General features: G+C 37.6%; 1 protein-coding gene across 3 annotated transcripts in view; it reads left to right on the top strand.

The window, feature by feature from the left end:
- The window catches only part of LOC148952103 (exonuclease 3'-5' domain-containing protein 2-like), a 190,928-nt gene that overhangs the window by 92,202 nt on the left and 71,052 nt on the right, over positions 1–27,674 (top strand). The gene's annotated exons all lie outside the window — the stretch shown is intronic.

The following is a 27,674-nucleotide window of genomic DNA, read 5'->3' as shown; positions in this document are numbered from 1 at the left end:
TCGTTGAAATGCAAGATTTGGAATATTTCAGTAGTGTTTTGTTATGGTTTACATTGTCACAGTTACATTCTCTTGATTTTTCAAAGTTCATTTTGTATTTCTTTCGTTGAAATGCAAGAGTTGGACTATTTCAGTAGTGTTTTGTCGTGTTTTACCTTGTCACAGTTACATTCTCTTGATTTTTCAAAGTTCATTTTGAATTTCTTTCATTGAAATGCAAGAGTTGGAATATTTCAGTAGTGTTATATCGTGGTTTACCCTGTCATAGTTACATTCACTTGATTTTTCAAAGTTCATTTTGTATTTCTTTCGTTGAAATACAAGAGTTGGATTATTTCAGTAGTGTTTTGTTGTGGTTTACCTTGTCACAGTTACATTCTCTTGATTTTTCAAAGATCATTTTGGATTTCTTTCAATGAAATGCAAGAGTTGGATTATTTCAGTAGTGTTTTGTTGTGGTTTACCTTGTCACAGTTATATTATCTTGATTTTTCAAAGTTCATTTTGAATTTCTTTCATTGAAATGCAAGAGTTGGAATATTTCAGTAGTGTCTTGTCGTGGTTTACCTTTTCACAGTTTTATTCTCTTAATTTTTCAAAGTTCATTTTGAATTTCTTTCGTTGAAATGCAAGAGTTAGAATATTTCAGTAGTGTTTTGTTGTGCTTTACCTTGTCACAGTTACATTCTCTTGATTTTTCAAAGTTCATTTTGAATTTCTTTCATTGAACTGCAAGAGTTGGAATTTTTCAGTAGTGTCTTGTCGTGGTTTACCTTGTCACAGTTACATTCTCCTGATTTTTCAAAGTTCATTTTGGATTTCTTTCGTTGAAATGCAAGAGTTGGAATATTTCAGTAGTGTTTTGTTGTGCTTTACCTTGTCACAGATACATTCTCTTGATTTTTCAAAGTTCATTTCGAATTTCTTTCGTGAAATGCAAGAGTTGGAATATTTCAGTAGTGTTTTGTCGTGGTTTACCTTGTCAAAGTGACATTCTTTTGTTTTTTCAAAGTTCATCTTGAATTTCTTTCGTTGAAATGCAAGAGTTGGAATATTTCAGTAGTGTTTTCTCGTGGTTTACCGTGTCACAGTTACACTCTTGATTTTTCAAAGTTCATTGTGGATTTCTCTCGTTGAAATGTGTTTTGTTGTGATTTACCTTGTCACAGTTACATTCTCTTGATTTTTCAAAGTTCATTTTGAATTTCTTTCGTGAAATGGAGGAGTTTGAATATTTCAGTAGTGTTTTGTCGTGGTTTACCATGTCACAATTACATTCTCTTGATTTTTCAAAGTTTATTTTGAATTTCTTTCGTGAAATGCAAGAGTTGGAATATTTCAGTAGTGTTTTGTCGTGGTTTACTTTGTCACAGTTACATTCTCTTGATTCCACTATTTAATGCCCCCCTCCGCCCCCACCGCAGTGGCCGACCCAAACGCGGGCTGGCCGGGAAGTGCCGCGAGGCCCGCTGCGGCGGGTCGGGGAGCGCCACGGGCCGGGTAGCGCCACGGCCGTACGGGCGGAGGGGGGCATTAAATGGTGGAATTTGTGAGGAAATTCCAACTCTTGCGTTTCAAGGAAAGAAATCCAAAATGAACTTTGAAAAATCAAGAGAATATAACTTTGACAAGGTAAACCATGACAAAACACTACTGAAATATTCCAACTCATGCCTTTCAATGAAAGAAATCCAAAATGAACTTTGAAAAATGAAGAGAATGTAACTCTGACAAGGTAAACCACGACAAAACACTACTGAAATATTCCAACTCTTGCATTTCACGAAAGAAATTCAAAATGAACTTTGAAAAATCAAGAGAATGTAACTTTGACAAGGAAAACTACGACAAAACACTACTGAAATGTTCCGACTCTTGCATTTCACGAAAGAAATTCAAAATGAACTTTGAAAAATCAAGATAATGTAACTTTGACAAGGTAAAGCACAACAAAACACTACTGTAATATTTCAACTCTTGCATTTCAACGAAAGAAATCCAAAATGAACTTTGAAAAATCAAGAGAATGTAACTCTGACAAGGTAAAGCACAACAAAACACATTTCAACGAAAGAAATCCACAATGAACTTTGAAAAATCAAGAAAGTGTAACTGTGAAACGGTAAACCACGAGAAAACACTACTGAAATATTCCAACTCTTGCATTTCAACGAAAGAAATTCAAGATGAACTTTGAAAAATCAAGAGAATGTAACTGTGACAAGGTAAAGCACGACAAAACACTACTTAAATATTCCAACTCTTGCATTTCAACGAAAGAAATCCAAAATGAACTTTGAAAAATTAGGAAAATGTAACTTTGACAAGGTAAACCACGACAAGACACTACTGAAATATTCCAACTCTTGCATTTCAATGAAAGAAATTCAAAATGAACTTTGAAAAATCAAGAGAACGTAACATTGACAAGGTAAAGCACAACAAAACACTACTGAAATATTCCAACTCTTGCATTTCAACGAAAGAAATTCAAAATGAACTTTGAAAAATCAAGAGAATGTAACTGTGACAAGGTAAAGCACAACAAAACACTACTGAAATATTCCAGCTCTTGCATTTCAACGAAAGAAATTCAAAATGAACTTTAAAAAATCAAGAGAATGTAACTGTGACAAGGTAAACCATGACAAAACACTACTGAAATATTCCAACTCTTGCATTTCAACGAAAGAAATCCAAAATGAACTTTGAAAAATCAATAGAATGTAAGTATGACAAAGTAAACCACATCAAAACACTACTGAAATAATCCAACTCTTGCATTTCAATGAAAGAAATTCAAAATGAACTTTGAAAAATCATGAGAATGTACCTGTGACAAGGTAAACCATGACAAAACATTACTGAAATAATCCAACTCTTGCATTTCAATGAAAGAAATTCTAAATGAACTTTGAAGAATCAAGAGAATGTAACTGTGACAAGGTAAACCACGACAAAACACTACTGAAATAATCCAACTCTTGCATTTCAATGAAACAAATTCAAAATGAACTTTGAAAAATCAAGAGAATGTAACTGTGACATGGTAAACCACAACAAAACACTACTGAAATAATCCAACTCTTGCATTTCAACGAATGAAATCCACAATGAACTTTGAAAAATCAAGAGAATGTAACTATGACATGGTAAACCACGATAAAACACTACTGAAATTTTCCAACTCTTGCATTTCAATGAAAGAAATTCAAAATGAACTTTGAAAAATCAAGAGAATGTAACATTGACAAGGTAAACCATGACAAAACACTACTGAAATAATCCAACTCTTGCATTTCAACGATAGAAATCCAAAAATGAACTTTCAAAAATCAAGAGAATGTAACTGTGACAAGGTAAACCACGACAAAACACTACTGAAATATTCCAACTCCTGCATTTCAAGGAAAGAAATCCAAAATAAAATTTGAAAAATCAAGAGAATATAACTGTGACAAGGTAAATCACGATAACCTAGCTCATAAAAGCCGGAAATAGCAAATTAACCACCCCAAATCATAAGTTTCAGACAACACATACCTACGAAATACTAAGAAACATTAGCTCAGAAAAGTTAAAATAGCAAACTACACATCCCAAATCATAAGTTTCAGACACCACACACCTACGAAAGAATAAGAGATCTAGCTCAGAAAAGCAGGAAATAGCATCTTGCATTTCAACGAAAGAAATTCAAAATGAACTTTGAAAAATTAAGAGAATGTAACTGTGACAAGGTAAACCACGACAATGCACTACTGAAATATTCCAACTCTTGCATTTCAACGAAAGAAATTCAAAATGAACTTTGAAAAATCAAGAGAATGTAACTGTGACTAGGTAAACCCTGACAAAACACTACTGAAATATTCCAATTCTTTCATTTCAACGAAAGAAATCCAAAATGAACTTTGAAAAATCAAGAGAATGTAAGTGTGACAAGGTAAACCACAACAAAACACTACTGAAATAAACCAACTCTTGCATTTCAATGAAAGAAATTCAAAATGAACTTTGAAAAATCATGAGAATGTAACTGTGACAAGGTAAACCACGACAAAACACTACTGAAATAATCCATCTCTTGCATATCAATGAAATAAATCCACAATGAACTTTGAAAAATCAAGAGAATGTAGCTGCGACAAGGTAAACCACAACAAAACACTATTGGAATAATCCAAATTTTGCATTTCAATGAAAGAAATTCAAAATGAACTTTGAAAAATCAAGAGAATGTAACTGTGACAAGGTAAACCACAACAAAACACTACTGAAATATTCCAACTCTTGCATTTCAATGAAAGAAATTCAAAATGAACTTTGAAAAATCAAGAGAATGTAACTGTGACAAGGTAAACCACAACAAAACACTACTGAAATATTCCAACTCTTGCATTTCAACAAAAGAAATCCAAAATGAACTTTGAAAAATCAAGAGAATGTAACTATGACATGGTAAACCACGATTAAACACTACTGAAATATTCCAACTCCTGCATTTCAAGGAAAGAAATCCAAAATGAACTTTGAAAAATCAAGAGAATGTAACTGTGACAAGGTAAACCACGACAACCTAGCTCATAAAAGCTGGAAATAGCAAATTAACCATCCCAAATCATCAGTTTCAGACAACACACACCTACGAAATACTAAGAAACCTTAGCACAGAAAAGTTAAAATAGTAAACTACACATCCCAAATCATAAGTTTCAAACAACGCAGACCTATGAAAGACTAAGAAACCTAGCTCATAAAAGCAGGAAATAGCATACCAAATCATAGGTTTCAGACAACACACACCAAGGAAAGACTAAGAAACCTAGCTCAGTAAAGTCCGAAATAGTAAGTCATACATCCCACATCATAAGTTTCAGACAACACACACCTACGAAATACTAAGAAACCTAGCTCATAATAGCCGGAAATAGCAAATTACACACCCCAAATCATAAGTTTCAGACAACACACACCTACGAAATACTAAGAAACCTTAGCTCAGAAAAGTTAAAATAGTAAACTACACATCCCAAATCATAAGTTTCAAACAACGCAGACCTACGAAAGACTAAGAAACCTAGCTCATAAAAGCAGTAAATAGCATACCAAATCATATGTTTCAGACAACACACACCAAGGAAATACTAAGAAACCTAGCTCATAAAAGCCCGAAATAGTAATTTACATACCCCAAATCATAAGTTTCAGACAACACACACCTACGAAATACTAGGAGACCTAGCTCATAAAAGCCGGAAATAGCAAACTACACATCACAAATCATAAGTTTCACACAACACACACCAAAAAAAGACTAAGAAATCTAGCTCAGAAAAGCCCGAAATAGTAATTTACATACACCAAATCATAAGTTTCAGACAACACACACCTATGAAAGGATAAGAAATCTAACTCAGAAAAGTCAAAAATAGTAAACCACCCATCCCAAATCATAGGTTTCAGATAACACACACCTACGGAATACTAGGAGACCTAGCTCATAAAAGCCGGAAATAGCAAATTAATTACCCCAAATCATAAGTACCTGACAATACACACCTACGAAGTACTAGGAGACCTAGGTCATAATAGCTGGATACAGAAAATTACACAACCCAAATCATAGGATTTAGAGAGCACACACCTACTAAATACTAAGAAACCTAGCTCATAAAAGCCGGAAATAGAAAATTACACATCCCAAATCATAAGTTTCAGACAATACACACCTACGAAATACTAAGAAACCTAGCTCGGCGATGTCAAAAATAGCAAACTACACATCCCAAATCATAAGTTTCAGACAACACACACCTATGAAAGGCTAAGAAATCTAACTCAGAAAAGTCAAAAATAGGAAACCATCCATCCCAAATCATAGGTTTCAGACAATGCACACCAACGAAAGACTAAGAAATCTAGCTCAGAAAAGCCCGATATAGTAATTTACATACCCCAAATCATAAGTTTCAGACAACACACACCTACGAAATACTAGGAGACCTAGCTCATAAAAGCCTGAAATAGCAAAATACACAACTCAAATCCTAAGTTTCAGAGATCACACACCTACTAAATACTAAGAAACCTAGATCAGAAAAGTCAAAAATAGCAAACTACACATCCCAAATCATAAGTTTCAGACAACACACACCTATGAAAGGCTAAGAAATCTAACTCAGCAAAGTCAAAAATATCAAACTACACATCCCAAATCATAAGTTTCAGACAACACACAACTACGAAAGACTAAGAAATCTAGCTCAGAAAAGCCCGAAATAATAATTTACATGCCCCAAATCATAAGTTTCAGACAACACACACCTGCGAAATACTAGGAGACCTAGCTAATAAAAGCCAGAAATAGCAAACTACCCACCCCAAATTTTAGGTTTCAGACAGCACACACCTATGAGAGACTAAGAAACCTAGCTCTGAAAAGCCCAAATAGCATCCCAAATCATAGGTTTAAGACAACCCACACCAACAAAAGGCTATGAAACATAGCTCAGAAAAGCAGGATATTGCAAACAAAACATCCAAATCATAGGTTTCAGACAACACTAGGTTTCAGGTTTCCAAAATAGCAAACTGCACATCCCAAATCATAGGTTTCAGACAACACACACCTATCCTTCTGGCAATCAACCCATCTCCCCAAAACACTGTTCAGCCATTTCTCGTTAAAAATTTTATTTCAAGTCATCCACTCGGGGTTTTTGCAAGGAATTCGGGCCACAGTACAACACTATAAGTATTCTAAGACACCCCGCTCCCATCACCACACGACTTGTGTATTATACAGAACACGTCGAAGAAGTAAAGCTATCCGTTATTAAAATTCTTTTCTTGCCATCTACATCTCTCTTAGTATCAACTTTTTACTACAGTATAACGTTAAACTCTATTTTAAATTGACAACACTGTTCAAACACCAGTTGTGTATTATACAGTACACATCGAAGAAGTAAAGCTATGTCAAGTCATAAGACCACCCCTTTTTTTTCTCCACCTTCATACGATCCAATTCGCGAATGTTATCACCGACACATTCATATCAAACTATTTTTGGCTAAAGGCAATTGTCCAAAAAAAAAAATCAGAAACCGCTCTTGATAGCACATACTTCAAAGAAATGGAGCAGTGGATAATGCATGGGTGATAGACAGCTTTTCCCACATAATCATTCATAAATAAGAAATTTTAAAATCACTATTTTTCGATTAAAAAAAACAAAAAAAAAAACAAACAACTATACTCTCAAAACGTGTTTGGTCACTTTATAGGTTTGCCAGCCTTTTTAAAATGTCCACGTGATACTGTAGCGCATATTCTTGTGCAATTCCATGTATCTTTTCATGTATCTTTGATACTGTGTAATAGGTTACTACTAGCTGCTATCTTGTAAAAGACGAACACGGCCAATACCAATCAAACATAATAGCCTGAAACCCCCTGAAAATGGTATCGGATCAATACACAAATACACCATTAGAATTTTCTTGGCTAACAATCGCTGCAACCTAGTAAATTCTGCATGAGAAGCATCTTTTTTTCCGTTTTCTTTCTTCTCTGCAGCTAGCTAGGCACTGGAACATCATAGAGATATGTTTAAGGGCTTATTTTAAAGGAAACCACTACGCTACAACTATTGCCTTTTGTAATAAAATTGCAGCGATAGCTGCAACCTTGTAAAAAACGAACACAACCAATAATAAAAAAAAGCCCTAAACCCCTAAAAATGGTGTCAGATACAAACAAAAAGTACTCGATTAGAATTAACTTAACCCAAAACCCTATATAGGAAGCTTACGGTCCCTTGGCTTGAAAAACAAGTAATATCCTTTTTTCGCAAGGGAAGCATCTTTTTTCCACTTCTTCCTTCTCTGCAGCCAGCGCGGTAACCATGCAGCAACCACCATAGAGCTGTAAGGATGCCCTAGACGGTCAATCATTTTGATCAAAAGCTTCTTTCAATCAATTGATTAAAACATGATTTACCGTCTAGGAACCTGTTTGACGCTTGAGTCCAGCGTTAATGGTGATTAATAGAAAGTTTGAATGACTCAATCGGTCCCTAGCCGATCAATCATCCTTTAATCAATTGATTAACGGAAGCTTTTGATCAAAATGGTTTATTTTAAAATGAATTGCTACATTTAGTGCCTTTTTTAATCAACGATGCACAATATTTACAATAAAACAGGTATTTTGACAGAAAACTGCATCTTCGTATACAAGATGATGAATGACGTCACACACAAGAATCTTTTGAAATGTTCTTTCTCTTGCTTACTGTGATATATTTGACTGACTTTGCTGCCTAAATTCCTGTGTTTTGTCTGTTACTATCATAGGCAGCGCGCTAGCGCTGCCTAAGTAAAGAACGATGTGGGCACAATGTGTGTTTTTTTTCTTTTTTTTTTCTCCATAGCCGGGCACTTCGCATCGAAGGAGTTGTCGTAGAAACTTCGAAAAAGGCTCATTCGATTGGAAATTGGAGTGGCTAGTGCCCTTTTTAATAGTCGAAAGGGATGGAGGGCAAATATACCCCCCCCACCCCATCAATCCCCCAAACACATCCAATCAAAATTTTGAGATAGTCATCTAATTGATTTCCAGATAGAAAATATGTTTTTGAGGAGGTTACTCCCCCACAACCCTCAGGGCAAGGGTTGTAAGTTATGGCCTGGGGGCATAAAAGGTTTTTTTGAAATACCTGTCGTAGAAACTTGAAAAAGGGCCTATTTGATTTTAAATTCAAAGGGTGATTGCCCTTTTTAATAATCGACAGTGATTTAAGGGCAACTAACCCCCCTAACATAACCTAACATAAACCAGAGACGACACACCCACAGAGACGACAGACACATAGAGATGACACACACACAGAGACGACAAACACACACAGACGACACACACACACAGACGACAAACACAAAGAGACGACACACACACACAGAGACGACACACGCACAAAGACGACAAACACACAAAGACGACAAACACATAAAGACGACACACACACAGAGACGACACACACACAGAGACGACAAACACACAGTGACGACACACACATAGAGATACTATACATAGATACACATAGAGATAAGGTTTTTACTGAAATCTTTGTCGTAGAAAGTTGAAAAAGGGCTTATTCGATTTGAAATTCAAGGGGCTAGTACCCTTTTTAATAGTCGAAAGTGATTTGAGGGCAACTAACCCCCTCTCACGCCCACCTTTTCCCAAGAAACTCCCCCACAACCCTCAGTGCAAGGATTATAAGTTATGCCCTGGGGGCATATAAGGTTTTTATTAAAATCTTTGTCATAGAGACTTGAAAAAGGGCTCATTCAATTTGAAATCCAAGGGGCTAGTACCCTTTTTAATAGTCGAAAGTTATTTGAGGGCAACTACCCCCCCCCCCCCTTTCACGCCTGCCTTTTCCCCAAACATATCCAATCAAAATTTTTAGATAACCATTTTATTCAACGTAGTTGAAAGATTTGGAAATTAGTTCTTTAAGGATAACAACTCCTCCCCCCACAGCTCTCAGGCAAGGGTCGTAAGTTATGCCCTGGGGGCATATAAAGTTTTTATTGAAAGCGTTGTCGTAGAAACTTCAAAAGGGTTCATTCAATTTGAAATTGAAAGGGCTAGTGCCTTTTTTAATACTTGAAAGTGATTGGATAGTGACTAACGCCCCTCTCACGCCCACCATTTTCCCAAACAGATCTAATCAAAATTTTGGGATATCTATGTTGTTCAACGTAGTTGAAAGTTCTGGAAATTAGGTCTTTTAGGATGATAACCCCCTCAGAGCCCTCAGTGCAAGGGTTGTAAGTTATGCCCAGGGAGCATTAAAGTTTATATCGAAATTTGTTATATAAATTTCAAAAAGGGCTCATTTGATTGGAAATTGAAATCGTCCTTTTTAATAGTCGAAAGTGAGTGGAGAGTAATTAACCCCCCTCTTACGCCCACCATTTCCCCAAAAACATTCAATCGAAGTTTAAAGATAGCCATTTTGTTCAACATAGTTGAAAGTTATGGAAATTATGTATTTAAGGCTGACAAACTCTCGAGAGCCCCAAGGGCAAAGGTTGTGGTTTATGCCCCGGGGGTATATAAGATTTTATAGATAGAGTTGTCGTAAAAATTCCAATGGGGCTCATTCAATTCGAAATTGATAGGGATAGTGCCCTTTGTAATAGTCAAAAGTGGTTGGAGTGTAACTAACTTCCCTCTCACGCCCACCATTCCTCCAAACACATCCAATCAAAATTTTCAGATAGTAATTTTGTTCAATGTAGTAGAAAGTTCTGGAAATTAGGTCTTTGAAAATGACCTCAGAGTAATGGTTGTAATTTATGCCCTGGGGTCATATAAGGTGTTTATAGAAAGCGTTGTCGTTTCCAAAAGTGCTCATTCGATTGGAAATCGAAAGGCCTAGTGCCCTTTTTAATAGTCGAAAGTGATCGGAAGGCTTGACATTTTCCGGGTTGCAGCGGTAGCTAACAACCTAGTAAGAGACGATCACGTCCAATGTTAAGAAATATAAAAACCCATAGCTCATAAAAAAAAGAGTCAGATCAAAACAAAAAGTACACCATTAGAACCGCCTTGTCCGAAACCCTATATAGGAAACTTTCTGTCCCTTAGCTTGAATAGCAAGGGAAATATATTGGCTTGAAAATCAAGAAAAGTGGCAGCTACTACAACATTCTGCCTAAACGGGATATTTTTTTTTCTTTTCCCAGGAAAACTTGTCACTGGAACATTGTAGAGAGTTGCTTATAGGGTCATTTTAAAGTAAAATATTTGGGTGAAAAATCTTTTGTAACTAAAATAAATTATTTCTAAAAGAGAATAAATTTTTCCACTAAAAACTGCATTCTTGATGTCTTTTCATGCTGCAGTCTTTTCAAAGATTATAGTAAAGAACGACCTCTACCCCATATTTTAACTAAAATGGTCTATTGACAAGATAACTTGATGTATCCTGGAACCAAACTTTTTTGGTTTGTAACCCGTAAAGTAAGTATCTCCATATTGTTGTCTTATAATTCTAATTATTTTAGTTTTCAGTTCAGAATCGCTAAAGTTATTATGTAAACTGCAAAAATAATTTTTTTATTTTATAATTAAGAACGACCTCTTGCCTATACTAAATTTTATAGGCCACTTAATTATAGTATAGGTTATCTGGGTTGCAGCGGTAACTAGTTATAGTAAAGATCGATATGGGTATAATGTATTATTTTTTTTTTTTTTTTTTTATTTACAAACGGGTTACAATAAATAAATAAACAAACATAACATTTAAAAAACACAATCCAATGCATTACTGCATGCCGGACAAAACCCGAAAAAAAAAACAATTAAAAAAAATATTTAATATTTTCTTTTTATTATCTTTTATTTCCTCGGACCTTAATATAACTAAAAAAGGGTCCAACCTAAAAACAAATAAATATCGTCTCTTGCCTCCCTCTCCCACCCTCCAACAAAAAAGTGGGAACTTGAGAATCATCCATGCAAACAACCCAACACAACTCACAACATTCACAAAAAGAGAGGAGAAAAAAATAAATAAAAAAAGGAAATAAATCACTCATCCATTCAAAACCCAAACAATCATCTCACCAACAACATTCGACCAATCATTCTCAACACACAACCACTAAAATCTTACATATTGAGAAAAACAGCTTACTCTGAGGGAATTTCGAAATTCATCCAGATCTGTCTTATTTTTTACTTCCTCGGGAAGTTTGTTCCAGACAGCCGGGCCATAAAAACGGATAGAAAATGTAGACTTTGTTGTTACAGGGAACGGGGTTCGTATTGAATGGGCATTTCTTGTCTCATACCTGTGTTGAGCTTCAGTAAATCCAATCGAGAAACATGAAGGTAGCAGGTTATTAAATCTTTTAAACATGAATAATGCCGTGTAAAACTTAACTAGGCCGAACAGTGGCACAATCTTGATACAGTCGTATTGCCTTTGAACCGGGTCAGAGCCTCGCATTCCAGATGAAACACGAACAGGTTTATTTTCTAGAACCCTCAGTGGCAGTAGATAAGTATTAAACATCGCTGACCAAACGCTTACACAATATAAAAAATACGGATGAACTAGCGAGAAATACAGAATTCTTAAAATTTTAGGAGGGAAAAAATGTTTCAGTTTCCGCAGCATTCCAACATTCCTGGCAATTTTTGTACACAGTGATTCAATATGAGGTTTAAACATAAGACACTCGTCAATGTGGACACCAAGATATTGGACATAACTATGTCTCGGGAGATATCCACTTTCTAGTTGAATACCATGGATCCAAGGATAATAATTAGCACTTCTTCCATATAGAATAAATTGACTTTTAATATGATTCAAACATAATTTATTTAAACGCATCCATCTTTCAATACAACTAATTCCTGTATTTAAAAGCAGAAATAAATCTGCCTCAGTCAAAGCTGCCACAGAATACTGTGTGTCATCAGCGAAGCTAGGCAATATCATCTTTGACCTTCTAGCTGCAGGTCCCACATGACTAAATATCCTTTTAAGACACGCATTCAAATCATTAATATAGATTAAAAACAACAAGGGTCCAAGCACAGAACCCTGTGGTACTCCACATCTCACATTCATATAATCAGAATGAACACTCCCAACCCCAACACACTGTTTCCTTCCACTCAAAAAAGATGAAATCAAACTATGAAAATTACCACGAATACCGGCATGCTCTAATTTTGATAATAATACGCTATGGTCAACAGAGTCGAATGCTTTCATAATGTCCAGAAATATAGACGCAACTTTCAAACCCGCATACAACGAATCATTGACAAATGTTGTTAAAAAAAAGCAAAGCTTGCTCTGTTGACATCCCATGACGAAATCCGAACTGAGTAGGGTTAAAATAAGAATTTTTATTTTAAAAATCCACCATTCTTACATAAATCAGTTTTTCAAACAGTCGCGATATTATTGGGAGCATTGATATTGGTCTGTAATTATTCATATCATTCTTATCACCACTTTTAAACAGGGGTACCACATGAGCACTTTTCAAACAATCCGGGTAAACTCCACTCTTAAAACATAAATTAATCAAATACAACAAATGACCTGAAATAATAGAGAAAACTGAACGAAGAATTCTAACACTGAAAAAATCCGACCCAGCTGCTGAATTCTTCATTGACTTCACTGTCATCTCAAGCTCTGCAAGAGTCACTTGTCTTAAAAATATAGAGACTTCAGCTGCCTCATCGAGAAAATCATTATAAGAGCCATCACTGGGTGACTGCACAACACTATCAGATACACTCTTACCAATATCTGTAAAATGTGCACACATTATATTAGCAACTTGATTATCCGAGTGAGCATCAGGAATGTCAGGGATAGTCGGGGCAGCACGAGGGTTCACTACCAACTTGATGATTCTCCATGTTTTCGCAGGATTGCCTTCTGCTTCTTTAAATTTATTTTCAAAGTAGAGCTTTTTAGCCTGTCTTAGAAGGGTGTTAAGATTTCTATTATAACTTTTGTAAATATCTTTATCTGATTGAGATCCAGTTTTAATAGACCTTTCATAGAGCTCTTGTCTTTTATCCATTGATTTAAGTAGCGCTTTCGATATCCCTGGTTTCTTTGTAGCATCATAACGTTTACGCTTTTGTTTGAACTCTAGACTTTCATATAACATCTGAATCAGTTTATCATATCATTTACCAAATTTATCATTAACACGATCAGTATCATCAAGGCATTCAAATGACTCTTTCGTAAGTTTAGTCCTATATTTATATATAGCTTTCTTATCAATTATAGGCTGTTTAACTCCAGTCATACAATCTCCTTGACGACAACAACTAATAGTTGCACGGATCACAATAGCACAGTGATCGGAAACGTCGTTCACTAACACTCGCGACAAGTCGCAGCTAACATTCAAAAACAGATTATCAATCACAGATGCGGAAGCTCCAGATATTCTAGGTGGAATATTAACAGAAGGGGAAAGACCATAACTATACATAAGATTCAAAAAACTTCTTGCCTTCGAATTCACATCTTGCACATTATTCAAATCAATATTAAAATCACCACTTATAAAGCAAGGCACTCGCAAATCCGGTATTTTATCCAACATATTATCCATCAGGTCCAAAAACTCATCCACATTTCCTAAAGGGGGCCTATAAACAACAACAAGAAATAACTTGCGCCCAGACAATGAAACCTCTAACACCATTGATTCAAAAATCATTTCTCGATATACAGCAATATCTGGCCTTGGCTTAACATTATATCCATTTTTCACATAAATTGCAAGACCACCATGCTGTCTTTCAAAGGGCTGAAATTCAAAGGGCTAGTGCCCTTTTTAATATTCGTAAGTGATTAGTGATATTTTTGTTGTTGTTGTTGTTTAGACCAGGGCACTTCATATCGAGGGAGTTGTCGTGGGAACTTCGAAAAAGGCTCATTCGATTGAAAATAGAAAGGGCTGATGCACTTTTTAATAATCGAAAGTGATTGGAGGACAACTAGTCCTCCTTCCACTCCCACCCTCCCATTTGTCCATTTTGTTTAAAAACTAAATGTTACCTTAAGATTAAACCAAAATGCACTGTGATAATGCTAATTCCCAATAAGGCAACTCAGCAGTATCCCAAGAACGACTGAGGGTATTATGTTCAAACTTTCGGGGCTACTTCTGCTCTTAAAATTTAACCAAATCAAAATTCCTTAAGTGTATCCAAGCTATCAAAGAAATTAAACTGTTTTTTTGCGAATGGTATCAAGTTTTCCATTTCAGGTCAACTACAAGAGGTATAGAACTAAATTAAACACTACTGTTTGTGTCTAGACCTTTAAAAGAGTATATGTAGTTAAAAATTGCTGAAAATGTTTTTCCAGCTTAAATACAGCAGGCCAAACAACAAAGTCTTAAAAAACGAAAAGATTTAAATTATTATTTTTTTTTTCCCTGAAAAGACTATGTCAATATAAAACGAACAGAAATTAATTAAAAAAAACTTTTTCTACCAAATAAGTTTTTCAAAGAAAAGTAAAGAACTCTAAACAAAAAAAGAGCAAAAATAAAATCAAATAATCTACCAAACGTGGAACTACCTCAAATCACCATCAATTAATAAATGAAACCCAAAACGAACAGAAATTACAATAAATAACCGAGTCAAACTCAAAACGAGCAGAAATTAACATAAGTTAGTAGAGGGGGAGGTGCTACTCCGACGCCCACAATACCCCTTCGAATCCCGATCCGGACACTTTTTTTACAAATTCCGACGCCCACACCAAATAAGGGCATAGAGTCATTAGTGAGAATGATTGCGTAATCGGTCAATGACCTCTTTCTCCAGGTCGATTTATTTGATGTTTCTATGTGTAATAGCTCCGGGGCGAAGGTTGCACATGCGCATTGAATTCTAACGGGAGCAATGTTATTGATCTAGGACTCGAGGGGGAAGTGAATTTCCGAGAAATTGATAGCGTAATCGAAGGGGAAGTGAATTTCCGAGAACTTGATTGCGTAATCGCTAGGGGAAATTATTGAGTCACGAAGGTGAAATTAAGAAACAAACATTGCTTCTTTAATATGTGATTTACATAATCGCTAGGGGGAATTATTGATTCACGAAGGGGAGAATTATTAAACAAACATGAATTCACTGTTGTTTGGCTAGCTTAACCTGAGAAATTGATTTACATACTAGGCGGGGACATTATTGATTCACGAAGGGGGAATTAAGAAACATTAAGGCTTCTTTAATCTTTAGGCCTGAGGGATTTATTTATTATTGTTGTTTTTGGACAAGTGCATGCTAGGGGTGAATGTCAAGGTGTCCTGGAATAGGAAACAGTTAGATCACGTGTTTCCTTCTCAGCCAATCATCGAGTCGGATACATCCTCCTTCTCAGCCAATCAGAGACCTGCTTACATATGATTTTCCCCGTTACATAACAATTCACCCTTGAGATTTCGTATATAACGGGTGTGCAATGTGATTCAATTATCAGAAAGTATTTTGACGCTGTGTAAACAACAATGGATAAATTTGATGAACTTGAAGACATGGCAACTTCAATTTGCCATGTAAGTACATTTTTTATTTTCAACCGAATTGACCCTTGCCATCAGCACCCCTCTCGGTCCAGCTCGATCCCCCCTCCTTTCCCCCGATTGTTAAACCCCCAAATTCTCGCATCAAGACCTACTTCGCCGTCCCTCGCTCGTGACAGCTCACTACCCCCCCTACCTCCCACATTGGTTTACAATACCAAATTCACGCAAAAAGAAATACTGATCCTTGCCTATATATTTCCAGCTAAATCCCCCCCCGCCCGCCACCCTTTTTTTACAATCCCCAAATATCACAAAAAGAAATAATTATCCGTTCCTTTCTATTTCCACCTAAATCCCCCCCCCCCCCACCATTGTTTTACAATCCCAAATTATAGCAAAAAGAAATAATTATCCTTCCCTCTATATTTCCAGCTAAATCCCTCCACCATTGTTTTACAATCATATTCTAGCAAAAAGAAATACCTTTTTTGATAAATTTGGCCTTTCTGTAAGCCATATCAACTTCTGCATATCTCTTAGCTATTAACCCGATATGTTTTGACAGTACATTTCCGCAGGGTTATAATTACTCTGTCGTCCCCTCTTCCGATGTGTTTACAAACGCGGCAGGCAAAGGGACTATTCTTCTGTCAAATTAAAACACTTTTAAGCAATAATTAGAATTGTAGTTTCGTAACCTGTATGGAGAAGAGAAACAGATTAAGTTTAACAATATATTTAGGGCATTATGTGAACGGGGGCAATACATCGCTTCTAACAGATTCGTTGTATTTAAAAGTAAGGTGGATTGTGTTTATAGACATGTACGCACATTGACAATAAAAATAATGTGTAAATTTATAATTTTTTCATTCATTCAATAAATTTTCATTTATATTCCAGGGTGTGACTACAGGATTTTTGTTGGGTGCTATCCCTTTTATTGGAAATAGAAAAGATAATTGCTTCGCTTTCGATTGAATAAAACTCATGATTAACTTTATGAGAGGGTAGACTTAATTTTTCTAAATTTAGGGGGGAGTGAATATGGGTTTTGTGCTTTCTTAGTGATAAACTAAACAAAATAATGTTTAATAACTTTCTTTCTTTAAAAAGGGGCAAATTATTTTGATTTGATTTTTCTTCTCTTCTTTAAGGCAAATTATGAAGAATTTGCGGACACTGCTTTGATGAGACCTATGGCTGGCGCAAATAGCGACGAATGCGTGCCCCCTCCTTCCAAGAAAGCGAGGACCAATAATGCGCCCCCTGTCATGCAATATGATCGCTGGTCAAAACCCCCCAGCTCCACACTACCTGCCCAAGTGCAGCCACCTACGCAAGACACTCTTAATCGAGCCACAATGGTGTCTGGCCAAACACTAAAAACAGAGTGGGTGAATCGCTTCAATGCCGAAACCACACCTATACAAGCTTTTTCAAGGGGCTCAGAAGCTACCCCGGCTGCACAAGTCACAGCTCCTAGACAAGAAATTAACGTCACCAGTCCCTTCGCCCTCCAACTCACGTTACCTGGACCCGGTCCAGTCACACAATAACATCGCGACGCCACCCCATCCACCCTCCAACACACGTTACCTGGACTATCCGGCACCCAAGCTCAGAGGGATTATCCAAATGTAAGTATTTTTTCCTCCCTTTCTATTTATTCATTTTTCAGTCCTTTTCAATCCCAATATAAACTTATCTCTGTGAGATATTAAGCCCTCGCCCCAACCATTTTTTTAAATTGATCTCCCTTGGATCTATATAAATGTATTTTTTTGCACTAACACCGATCTTGTCACTGCTCCCACACTACCTAGTATAGATCTAAATGTATTTTTTTTGCAAAGTAAACTCGCGGTTATACGATTTGCTATATCTTTCGATATCTCATAAGAGAATATTTTAGGTAATTTCTATTAATAATCACTGCATTTGAAACTCAAAATGCTATTTTTTCTAATCTTTGATATTTTCTCTGTTGCTATCTCTTCGCTTTTATCTCATATGCGAATATTTTTCATGGTTAATTTCAATTAATGCTCACCATTTGAAACTCAAAATCCCCTATTTTTTCTAATCTTTACTATTTTCTCTGTTGCTATCATATATATTTTAGATACCTTTGAAACACCGACTGCTCTTTTTCACGTAATTTGAGAGAGATTATTCCTTTTATCTATTGTACATATTGACGTTCTAATTTGCACTGAAAATAGCTTACAAACCATTGCATTGATTTTAGCGAGGGGGAATCAAGCTAACGGTTTCCGACATTTGAAGTTCAATCCTGGAAATTGGAACACTCACGCGGTGGCTTACAATAATTGTGAGTTAATGAAGAGTTCACCGAACCTATAGAACGGGATTAGAGAGAAACTTGGACTTATGCAGTCTAAGCGAATATGTTTTTTGGGGCATTAGGTAAACGGCTGCGACCCGTGGAGCCGGTGGGCCGGGGAAGCGTTGGGGGATGCGCCACGGGCCCGAGAAGCGCCACAGGGGTGCGCCACGGCCCGAGAAGCATCGTGGGAAGCACTGTGGGCTAGAGAAGTGACATAGAGATGCGCCACGGTCTCGGAGAGTTCCAACAGGTGGCGCCTCGGGCCAGGGAAAGTGGTGGGCACCGGTGGAGGGTGGTTTGGGATCGGGCGTGACTGTGGGGGGCCGCCACAAAGAGGCAACATGGGCTAGGGACGCGCCACAGGAGGTGCCACGGGCCAGGGAAGTTCCACAGGGATGCGCCACGGGTCAGGGAAGCGCCACAGGGGTGCGCCATGGGCCAGGGAATCGTTGGGGGAAGTGCCACGGGCCTGGGAAGCGCCACTGGGGTGCACTGTGGGAAAGTATCGTGAAAAAAAAAAAAATTTTTTTTAACACTTTGAAAATAAACGACCAAATTGTTGCCTTCTATGTCATATCTTAAGTTTGAACTTTAAGTTGTAATAACAAAATTTTATTAAGCAATAATAATCAAAATTTAAAAAGAAGTAGGGGATGATTTGAACACTTTGAAAATAAGCTATTTTTTTTCATTTATAGATTGAATTGGTACAATATTCTCCGTCTAGTGAAGACGATGAATCTTTGGAGTCCCCCAACAATTTAACACGTGACGATTCTATTCAAATTCCTGTCAATATTTATGTTTTTTTTGCTTATTTTTTTAATGTATATATTAGCACTGTTGAGCTGGTAGACTTGAGCCCTAATAATTTGAAAATTTTAATTTATTTTACAGGTAACCCTCAAACAGCCGAGCCCCTAGCGACTCCACTTCGAACACCTTTCGTTTAGCATGCGCGATTTATTGTTGAACCGCTGGGGGGTGGAGGTCAGAGCGACGCGGGGGAGGAGGGTCCAACTCTCCCGGACTTTCAGCTGTCCAATACAATTTTAAATAATATAGTTGTTTACACTGCAATGTTTGGTGACCCTTTTTATTCGCTTTTGTCTGGTAAATTTGTCTTTGATCCTATAGAAATTGTACACAACTATGTAGATAAAATTCGTGCACTTCTGGAGAATCAGATTCAGTTGTGGGGGGGGAGGGATTCAATTAAGGTTTCCATTGTTCTAAAGGTTTTCTATTTGAATGAGGGGAAAAGTGAGTTTTACTATCATTTTGTACATTCCGAGATGCAGTTGGTATATTCAAATTTGGAAAATTTTGACGGAGTTTTCACGGATTGGGTCGATCAAATTATAACGCATCTTGAGAACTTTAATGAAAATGGAAGTGGGTAAGTAGTTCTTTTTATTGAAAATTTAAGCGTTAATATAGGTAAATTTAAGAAAGATTTTATTTTAAGCGGGGGACATGGGGGAGGGAGGCCAGTATAATTAAATTATAATCCAGATCTAGTAGGTTGTCATGGTGTCCAGAAGATCCGTTTTGAAACCGATCAAATGTGTTTCCGGTATGCTTTCCTCATATCAGCATTTCAGCCTCTAGCAGATGACACTAGCAAGAAGAATTTAGACAATTGGGCTATAGGCTACATGGGAAGGAAGGGTCCGATTTCCCCATTGTAGATTTTTCTTGTCTAGAGGGAAAATACCCAGTAACGCTAAGTTCCATTGATATTTTTGAAAGGGCTAATGCCCACTTGAATATTGGCGTTACTGTGGTACAATATGAAACATAATTTGAAGATGGGGTTCGTTCTAAAAAGAAGGGGGTGGTCTTCCCCGTAAGGGGTCCCTCAGTTGATTTGGTTAAACACTGGGTTTGGTTGTTATACACACCACCTAGTCAACCGAGCACAATCGGGCATTTTAACCCTATCACTGACATTAGTAGAGTTCTGGGGGGTATTAAGCATAGGGGGACCCGTTTCTACTGTCCAACATGCTTGTCACAATTCCATAGTGATATGAAACTGTGGGGTCATATGAAGCATTGTAGCCGCCACGGTTATCAGACAGTAGAAACGGTTTCAGGGGATAGGGCAATTCTACGTTTTAAAAATTTTCAAAACACCCTTCTCCAGTGCAACAAAATATCTTTAGATTGTGAGGCTAAACTGGTGGAGGTGAAAGAGCCCAAATTTCCAAACCGAGTCAAAGAACATCTGGCTATTGCAGTGTCCTATGCCCACGCGCAAAGAGACAATTCTAACACCATGCGGTTGTGAGACATACTTGATATATTGGATGAGCGGGAGGGCATGGACAAGGCGTTGACTAACCTGATTGGCACGGCTATTGGTTCTATTTCTCGTTTTATAAATACGAATTATCCAATGTTGTTTTCGGCTGAGGATCTTGTCGCGATTAACTAAAACACAATAGGGGGGGGTGGCAAGGGGGAGTTGGTAGCGGAGGGAGCTCCAGGGAAACGGGGGGGGAGATGGAAAGTCAGAGATCAGGACCATTTATGGCAGGAAATATCCTCGGGGGGTAGTAATTTTAGAGGGGTTGCGCATCAATCGTGTAATTTAAATGTTAGCCAGCAGTTTTTTATCCCTTTTTTTATTCATAATTCCAATTATGATTTAAAATTTATTTTACCGGCACTGGCACGTATGCACAGGGAGGGAGGGGGAGTAGATTGTCCATGGGTAAATAGTTCATTTACCTACAACATAATTTCCAAATCAGCCGAGAAGTTATTGCTTCTCGAGCTGAAATGGCAGGCAGTTGATAATGGGCATACGTGCTGGAATAAAATTAGGTTTTTAGATTCTTTTAGTTTTTTCCCCAGGGCATTGAGTCAAGTGATTCAAGTGCAAAAAAACGACAATTTTGATAGCTTTCCCTTGCTTAAACAGCACTTTCCAGACAGTGAAATGTATGATCTGTTGACCTGGGAAGGTATATACGCATACGATTATTACTTATCTGGCACTCGCTTATGTGAGGTGAAACTACCTCCACTTGAAGCTTTTTACAATTCACTGACCAACAGTGAATGCAAAGCCGCGGAGTATGAGTTTGCCAAGAAGGTGTTGTCCAAGGGGAATTGTAAAAATAGGTGCGATTATTGTAGACTGTACTTGGCCAGTGACGTTCTAACTCTGTTGGATATAGTCTGTAAGAACACAGACCAGATCTATTCAGAGTTTGGACTAGATATAGGTTACTATTTTTACACACCCCATGTAGTAATGGATTTAATTTTAAAAATTAGCAGGGAGGAAATAGGCCTAATCACTGACATAGATCAGCACCTGTTTGTAGAGCGCTCAATGAGGGGAGGGTATGTTATTCACGGGGACCGTATCTTGTCAACTGATCCGAGTGGACAAAGCAGCGGTGCAAAGTCAACTGAAGTGTTCTTGGACATGAACTCATTGTACCCCTCGGCAAAGTTCAACTACTCTTTGCCATGTGGGAACTATCAATGGCTTGAGAATCATGGTGAGTTCCCTGACATTAACGCAGTCGAGGACAATGGGCCACAAGGATGGTTCTTTGAAGTAGATGGTCACATTCCACTGGCGCTTCACGACTCAGTCAAAGATTTTGTCTTTCCCTGTATCAATCGGTCGGTGAGCAGGGACTCTCTGAGCCCCTACAATCGTTCATTGGTTGAGGATATGGGGATGCACTGGACCCCCTCTAAACAGAAACTGATTGCTGATTTGGACCCTAAAGAGAATATCGTTGTTCACCATGTGCTTTTGCATTGGATGGTGAGCAACGGCTTAAAGATCACTAAAATACATCGGGTCCTGCAGTTTAATCAGCGAGCTTACTTGAAAACATGTCTCGACACTTATGTCGATAAACGCTCTAGAGCACATTCAAAGGTGGAGAAGGACATGTATAAGCTCATTCTAAATTCAGTGTTTGGCAAAATGTGTGAAAGCGTACGGAATAGATCTCGCTGCGATGTCGTGACTGACCCTCTAGAGTGTGCACGAATTATTGCCGACCCCAATTTTACATTGTTCACGAGCATAGAGACCGGAATGGTTCTTCTACACAGGCGAAAGCGAAATGTAGTACTGAACAAGAATATCGCAGGCGGTAGTTCAGTACTAGAAATTTCAAAAAAGCTCATGTTGTCGTTCTTTTACAATGTGTGCAAGGTGCAATGGCCAGGGGAGGGGAGGTTCAAGTTTACTATGGTGATACAGATTCTCTGCTGTTAAAGGTAAATGGGGCTGAAGATTTGGATTTATTGGGTGATTTGCAAAAGGAGGAACACATCAACTCGCGGATGGATTTCACCAACTGGAATCCATCTCTCTACCCCGAGCTGGTGAAACGTCAAGCCCCCAACCAACTATTAAAATTAAAATCAGAGACGTCCCGCCCGCGGCCCCGCCCGCGGCCCCGCCCGCGGCCCCGCCCGACCTGCCCGCGGGACCGCCCGCGGGGGGGTCCCGCCCGCGGCCGGCCGGCCTTCGGCCCCGCGGTCCCGGGGGGAGGGGGGGGGATCCCACACACCTTTAAATTCATCAAGTTCAACTGTGCTGCTGCTAGTTCCCGTGTGTATTTTCAAGTGTGTGTATAGAAAGTGTTATTGTATAGAAAAGTGTTTAAGTTGACAATAAGTGTTGTATAGAAAAGTGCTGTTGATGATGGACAAAAAGTGTTTTTTTTTTATTGTACATAAAGTGTTGTAGAGAAAAGTGTTTTTAAATACAAAAAGTGTTTATTTATAAATTGTTATCGTTGTTCATGTTGAACAAATATAGTTTTCATGTTGACCACCATGAAATTTTGTCACGTTGACCAAGTGTTATTTTTATCGTTGTGCAGTTCATGTTGACTGCACAAATATTTGTTTTTATGCTGTGATAAATGTTGCCATGAAATATTGTTTTTTTGTTGTTGTTCTTGAATAAATAGATCCATGGGAACAATTAATGCTACTACTTATTCATTGAGCACATATGATTTACAGTTAATTGCAGTCCGACTGTTGTCCCCAACAGTAGCAGCAGCAGCAGTTATCAGTTTGAAACACCTTTCAGATCGTTTCTGTGTGGACCGTCAATGTCGGGGAAAACAACACTTTTAGCTAAAATAATTCAAAATTGCGATAAAATGTTTTTGGAAAAACCGAAAAAAATCTACTATTGCTATAGTATTTGTCAGGAGTCCTATGATAAAATAAAAGCTATTGTCACAACCATACCAATACAATTCATACGAGGACTTGATGTTTTCAATAGTATTGAATCGAACTCGTGGCTGATTATTGATGATTTGGCTGAATCCATTGAACAGTTCTCACAGGAAATGCTACAATTGTTCACCGTTCGCTCCCATCATGAACACATTTCCGTTACCCTAGTCCTACACAATCTGTTTCATCAGAGCAAATGTATGCGAACCCTTGCTTTGAATTGCACTGTCTATATTATCTATCGAGTCGTTCGTGATTCTAGCTCACTCATAACTCTCAATAATGAGATATACCCCGGCGCCCCTAAATTTATGGTGTCAGCGTACACACAGGCAACTAGAAAGCCCAACGGGTACATTTTGCTGGATCTTAATCAGAGCACGCCCGAGGATCTACGTGTAGTCACCGACATTTTCAACAATGAAATTACAGTATATCTTCCGGTGAGCAGTAAAAAGGACTATTAGTTGTCATTATGACACTGAAGAAACTACACGAACAACGACATCTGTTTTTCCGTTTTAAGCACTTCAAAACCTCCGCTTAGGAAGGCTATACTTAAACATGGGGTCGACAGTAATTTCATTAATCTAATATCTGAACTCTTTTTAAATTTAACTGAGGGCAATGTTCAACTGCCAGAAGGTTTTAGACAACATAAAAACCAACATCGTTCCACTGTAAGTGCCTTGGCTTTTAAAAACAAAGGAAAAAATTTAAAAACAAAACGTCTCCTTCAGGCGGGTGGTAGCTTTTTCACACTTTTACTACCGATAATTGCAGGACTTGTAAACAGTTTTCTCTAGATGGCTAAACCCTATAAATTGACACCATTTGAACTTGTCCTCTCGCCCATCGAACATTTTGAAGACAATCTAAGCAAAGTCATTAACGATGAGAATATTGCCGACGACAAAAAACTGCTTTTACTTCAAGATGCATTGCGACGTGTGGACAAACATAAACCTTATCGTGAGAGACCTGCCACCGTCGTCACCACTGATCCCCCTAAACAGGAAACATCTCAAAATTCTGCAGCACTGCAATCAACGGAGAAGGAATTGAATTCAATTGTATTGAAAATTGGAAACCTATTACCACTGACCTATCGAGAACAGAGTAAAAGAGTATTATCTTATCTCATGTTGGGAACTGACGATCAAGTTCAAGTCGAGAGCACAGGAAAACAAATTATAATACGGGGAACAAGTTATAATCTAGTTAATTTAATTTGTGATATGGTGACGAATCGTAAAGGTCTTTTATCCTTTGACGATAATCTATACACCTTTCTGTGTGCAATAAACTTTCCCAAAAGTCTTATTGGCAATAAGCAAATTCTAAAGAAACTAAAGGAATATAGTCCACCAACAACACCATTTAAAAAAGAAGAAGAAGATTCAATATTTGAAGATACTAGCAGCACCACTGATTTTACAACACCTGTGGCTGCTAGTCAAAAGCGAAGACGAATTGATTCGTCAGCCAGTGTGCAAAAAGGGAGTGGACATTACACTACGTGTTTGCGCTTGAAATGGATGAAGTTTTGAAAGGGGTATATGAAAATATTGGCAAAGCAGGAAGTTTAAGTTCTCCCAAAACGCTGTCCAAAGCTGTCTCCAGCACCACATTGAAAAATGCAAAAGAGTATCTAGAAAATTAGTCAAGTTACACACTACATCGGAATCATAGACTTCGTGCTAATCAATATCGACAAACTAAAGCCTTTTTCCCTCTGCATATAATGCAAACGGATCTTTTAACTTTAGACGCAGTTCAACGACGTCACAATGCCCCCTACAAATATATTCTAGTGGCAATCAGTGTTTTTAGTCGCTATGCCTATGCCATTCCACTACGATCAAAGAGAGGTGTTGAAGTTGCTCGGGCCATTGAAAGTATTCTAGAACAGGATTCGTATAGAAAAATTCAATCGGATCGTTGCAGTGAATTTGTTAACTCTCATGTGCAAAGGGTTCTATTCAAATAAAATACAATACTTTATCACAGGCATAGCCCGATAAAGGCTGCATTGGCCGAACGATTAATAAGAACGATTCGTCTATTAATTTCAAGATATTGCACATTGAAAAATACACCGGCTTTTATTCATGATTTAGATAAAATCATGTTGATTTATAATCAACGACCTCATCGATCATTGTCCAACTCTACACCAACGGATGTTCACTACAATGAAAATACATTTGATGCTTTTCTAAGGAAATACTCCAAGGGTGAAAAAGAGAAAAAGAAGAAATTCAATGTTGGTGATACTGTTCAAATTAATAGAACCAACAATATTTTTGAAAAGGGGGATTATTTCTGGAGAACTGAACTTTTTAAAGTGTCTAAAATCCTAGACACAGAGCCCACGAAATATCTATTGCGAGACAACAAATACTATGAGATTCTCGGTGGTGTTTATTAATATGAAATTCAAAAAGTTAGAAACACTAGTTGAATTTATAAAACTGAAAAGATCTTACAGAGTCTTACACACCATGGTAAGAAACAGTTGCTTGTTCTCTGGCTAAGATACAACTCGGATTTTGATTTTTGGGTCAGTGCTGAAGACATCGACAATGCCCAATGATTTCTATGTGACATTCATGTCTAATGTTTCTGATCCTCTCTACAATGATTTGAATAGAACAAGTGATTTTTGGACAAAAGTCTCCCACACCATCAAATTCGATGACGGAAAGTATGAAGTGGCTCTTGTCAACTGTATTCTCAAATATACATATGACATCCTGAGACAGGATCGTAAATATGAAATAAAAATTAGACCCTATGATTGGCCACCACCATCAGGTGATCAAGACCAAATTCAAAAAATCAATTGGTTGGATTATCCATATATTGAATTACCATACGAGGAACTTACCTTTATGAATGATTAATGTCTTTCTATCAATAAAAGAATTTCAGATCGTAAAAAAGGCGCATGTCATTTAAAATATTCAAAGGGGGAGGGCAAGATCTACATTAGTTCACCCATTGCCAATGAAAAGGTTATTCTCAATGATAATCTAAAGGATGTTCTCGGCTTTAAGCTCAATATAATCAATGGTAGAAGTGCGGGAAATACTAATTTTATATTCGCTGACTACCTGCCTGCCTTCTCCACGGACACTTGTATATTTTTCTATGCTTCATTTGTCGAAACATCTCGGGATGGTAATGCAAACGTTCACCTCCTACGAGTTCTTGAACGAAAAACCAATCAAGAACATATTCACCACTACAATATAAAGCATCTTCAGTATATTCCCGTAAACACTTCCTATTTGGAACTCTGTCAGTTAACACTAAGAACCGAAATGGGTGATCCAATAGCATTTTCAAAAGGTTTGGCTGTGATTACATGTCATTTTCGTCCCATCTTTCAAAAGCAAGATGTCCAATAAAAAAGTGGTATTCACCTGTCCTGATATTGACTGCTATGTTAATACTCTTGGCTCAAGAAAACAGGGCAATGGAATGGACTATTACAAGGGTCGCTGGTCAATATCTGGCTACGGTCTTGGCAGTTGGTTTTCTAAGCTGTTTCGCTCTTCACTACCACTGGCTAGAAAATATCTTGTACCGGCTGCGGCAGATTTTGCATCCTCTACACTATACGATTGGGGCTCTGGCAAGGATTTAAAAAAAAGTGCTTCGGAAAATCATAGGTCCAGTGTACGAACCCTTGGTGAGAAACTAAAACAGAATGGTGAAGGTTTAAAAAGGTCAAGAAACAACGCATCACTCATCAGTCTCTACTCAGGACGGAAACGTAAGACATCCCTTTTGTCAAAGAAAAGAAGGAAAAAGCCGACACGTAGTGTAAACAGAAGCCCCAGGAAGAATAGAATTGTCAGATCGAAACTAGATTTCTTCTCCTAAAATGTCCTACCTACCGCATAAGGATTCTCAACCTTCAATCACCGCCTCATTGAATCTATTCAATGCTGAAAATGTTG

The sequence above is a fragment of the Artemia sp. Qi Xiang Cuo genome, chromosome 5 (assembly GCF_049724085.1).
Source record: "Artemia sp. Qi Xiang Cuo chromosome 5, ASM4972408v1, whole genome shotgun sequence".
NCBI classification, from domain to species: Eukaryota; Metazoa; Arthropoda; class Branchiopoda; order Anostraca; family Artemiidae; genus Artemia; species Artemia sp. Qi Xiang Cuo.
The sequence above is the reverse complement of the archived record's forward strand: the minus strand, read 5'-3'. Positions and strand labels throughout refer to the sequence as shown.